Raw genomic sequence first — 3,985 nt, 5'->3', positions numbered from 1 at the left:
GCCGCGGGGAAACCCCTCCCCGGCGGCGCCGCCCCGGCCCGGCCACGGCCCCGGCCCCGGTCCCGGCAGCGGGGCACCGCCGCCATCCCGCGGCCGCCGGGCGCTCTCCCTCCCGCTGTCCCGCACTCAGCTCCCGCATCGCGTCCGTTCCCTCTTCCCGCAGAAAGGAACCTGTGGGAACGGGCTGACAGCCGGCTGAACGCGGGCCAGCTGTGCCCAGGACACAGTGAAAAGGGCCCATGGCATCCTGGCCTGGCCAGCATGATCAGGACACACTTACTGTCCCCCTGTACTCGGCACCTGGAGTGCTGTGTTCAGTTCTGTCTACAAGAAGGACATTGAGGTGCTGGAGCATGTCCAGAGAAGGGCAACAAGGCCCGTGAAAAGTCTATCAAGAACACGTCTTTTGAGGAGGGGCTGAGGGAGCTGGGGTGGTTTAGAAGGTTCAGAGGGCACCTCACCACTCTACAACTCCCTGCAAGGAGGCTCTAATGAGCTGGGGGGTCCATCTCTTCTGCTGTGCCTGCAGTGAGAGAATGAGAGGAAAAGGCTTTAAGGAGAGGCATGGGAAATTCACACTAGATATCTGAAACATTTTTCACTCTTGGGGTGGTCAGGCACTGGAATTGGTTGCCCTGGGAGTTGGTGGAGTCACCATCCCTGGAGGTGTTTCAAAGGTATCTGGATGTAGTGCTGGGTGAAGATTTAGTGGTTTAGTGGTAGTGCTGGGTGGATGGTTGAACTTGATGATCGTAAAGGTCTCTTCCAACCTTGATGATTCTTTGATTTTTGCCACCCACCTATGCTCAGCTTGCAGCCACTGGCTGTGGGGGGCTGCAGAGGTGCTGGTGAACCTGTCAGGTTCCTTCAGGAGGCAAAGAAAAAAAGGAGAGCTGTCTGGTTTCTCCTGTCCATGCTTGGGACAACATTGTTTTCTGCTGCCTTCTTTTACCTTAGATTGTGGCTTCTTCCCTGGAATGGCTCCTGAACAGTCTCCTAGAGTGGGAGGCTGTTGCCACCAGGAGAAACTGGGAATATTCCTCAGGCAACACTGGGCAACATTGCTATGAAAACAGTGTTCTGAAAGTGCTAAACCTAAAGAACCACAGTGTTGACAAACCCCTCAGGCAGGGGCAGCAGGGCAGTGTGTTCCCTGTCCTCGTGCCTGCCCGTGCCTGCAGGAGCTGCCATCTCCTGCAGGGCAGTCCAGGCTGAGATGATGTTCAGCCTTGGTTCTGCCAGGGCCTGTGCAGTGGGTGCTGCTTTGGCATTCCAGGGAGAAGGACAGAGGTAGTTGGTGTCCCATGCTGTGATACTGAGGGATTTGGCACTGTCCAGTTTGGGTTGCCCGTGGCTGAGCCCTGCTGGGTAGCCCCCAGGTCACTGTGTCCCTTTCCATGGAGAGAGCAGCTGGAGCTGTGACTCAGGCCAGCTGAGAGGGGCTGCAAGCTCCCCACGCTCCCAAATCCGCTCTGAAGGATTGACCCACTCATGTCTGTTCAGCTGCTGACACTGTGGGAACAGGCTCCCATCACACGTTTCCTTGGCTTCCTGGGGCTCAGCATGAGACATTCCTCCATTTCTCCTGGGACCATGGTATCTGCATACATGCCATTGGATTTCTCCATTCCTCTCACTCTGGAAGTGCTCCGTGTTGTTCTTCTGGGAGAAGCAAGCAATACCCCAGACTCAAGGAGCTTTACACATTTTGGTTGTTGCTGTGCTGTGTTTTGCTTTTGTTTGGGTTTTATGGGCAATTCACTAGAGGAGTGATGGAAAGGTGTGAAATTCACAGATGGACACATCTGTCAATTCTAGCTACAAATACCATTTTGCACATTTCACCTCTTCTCGCTGTCTCCTGCCAGTTGCCACACATCTCTCTCACAGACCCCTAGATTCCACTTCATCAGAGTATCACAAGCCCAGATACTCTTGGGCAGAGAACCACAGGCAATTTAGTGAACCTGCAGTAGCCTTTCTGACATGAAATCACTGTCAGCACTCCACTTAGTGGGAGGAAGAATGTAGCTCTGAAAGGAGGACATAAAGACGTTTCCTTTCTTCCCCTCGAATCTCTTTCTTTCCATGCCAGGGGGGAGGCAGTGCTTGGAGCAATTTTTCCTCACAGGGAGGAGTCCTTAGTTCATGCTGTGGTGCAGAAGGACCTCTAGTGTCCCTTCCCAGCTGTTGCTTTGGCATTACTCCTCTAGCTCCGTATTTCTTGATCATGAGACTTTAATACATGCTGTGGAAGGAGATATGATCCGCAAAGTGCACGTAGAGAAGTGGCTGGGAGAGATAAGGCTGGGTTCCTCCTCCCTGGGCAGAAGTCATTTACTGACTCACCTTGCTTTGCTTCCATGGCTCCTATCCTTTTTTCTTCACCTCAGGGGCCTCCGGATGCCTGTGCACCACAGGCTGCTCCATTTAAATACATTACATTAGATGCTCCTGCTGTCTCAGTAATGAATTTTCCACTAAATTTCAGTGACCACCAATGTAAATCTGTAGATTCATATTGTGTTTCTTGGGACTTCTGTAGAGCGCACCACCAAAATCTATGCTTAGTATTCAGCAGCATAAAATTCTCATAAACGGATTGAATTGAATTCATCAGTGGCAGCTAGTAGGAATACAACAAAAGTAATCTTACATGTTCTGATGAGAATAAGGGTATCCCTTATTTCATGACCAGGATTGTCCTGCGTGCATCACTCCAGTGAGAGGGGCAGGCAGGGTGGACTTTCTGGGAATGAGGAAGCTCGCAGGGTCTTTGAAGGCAGGGGAGATTTAGCTGGCATGATGTGAGAATGGAAGCAGATGGCTTTTACCTTCCAAACCGAGCGTTTCACTTGCGGTTTGACTTCCCCCAGCCAAGCAGCCCCTTGGTTTGCGCGGGCTCTTAGCTGGGAGTAGGTCTCTCGACTCTCCGCAGGATGGACACGGCTGAAGTGAATAATGAAGTCAAAGGGCGCATTGTCCACATGGAAGACCCCGGCATCTCTCCACTCCCCTTCTGCTTTGCCCTCTCCTCCCACCCGGGCAGCAGCAGCTCCGCAGGGTGAGTGGAGCCGGGTACCCACCGGAGCCCAGCAGCTCACGCCTTTTCACCGCAGAGTTTCCCAGCTCCGGGCTCCCAGATATCGGGAACCGCTGCCGCTCCTCCTCCCGCTGTCGCAGCTCCCGATGAGTTTCGGTTTCCATTTCCCCGGCGCGGCACTCCCGGCGCTGCCCGGACACTCCCGAGCAGTCGTCGGGCGAGGATGGCGAGGGGACGGCGGCAGCGGCGGCGGAGCAGCGGCACGGGAGGTACGGAGCGGCGGGAGCGGCACCCTGGGGAGGAGGCTGGGAGACCCCCGGGACGGGTCCGTGCGGGTGGAGCCCTGAAACTGCGCGGATCTGCTGTGCGCCCCTCGGGGACGGGGCGTGAGGGGCTTAAGCGTGTCCCAGTGGGCAGCACTCGGATTGGGGGACTGGAAGGAGGAAGAATGTGCCGGGGAATAGTTAAATGTCTGATGTGTGAGAAGGGTGGGCAGCGAATCTCCAGAGGTGTTAGGTAAATTAGAGCGGGCTTTGCTGATGGTGACCGCCTTTCACTCTTGGGCATCCTGGGTCTCAGACACCTGTGCTGAAGCAGAGCTACAGGCGAAGAACTGAGTCCCTGGTTCCTCTAGGTCTAGAGAGCATTTGCTGTAAACAAGGAGGTCCTTCCTTCTGGTGTAGACAGGCAATGAGTGAATTTTCCATCATTGCTTCTCCAGCACCTTGTAAAGTGCTTGACTTGAAGACATCCTATCCCCAAGGCTTGTGAATCCTATTCACAAGTCTGGGGTGGCCAGATGCCTTAGGAAGTACTTTGTCTTCATCAGACCCTCTCCACAGGTGTACAAGAACAACAGACTGTGCTTCTGCTGATGTTTCACTAGTTGTTTTGGGAGCTGGTGGCACAGCAGCCTAAGAGATGGAGAAAAGTCTTTCAGTG

The sequence above is a fragment of the Erithacus rubecula genome (assembly GCF_903797595.1).
Source record: "Erithacus rubecula genome assembly, chromosome: 5".
Classification (NCBI taxonomy): domain Eukaryota; kingdom Metazoa; phylum Chordata; class Aves; order Passeriformes; family Muscicapidae; genus Erithacus; species Erithacus rubecula.
Note: the sequence above shows the minus strand (reverse complement) of the source record.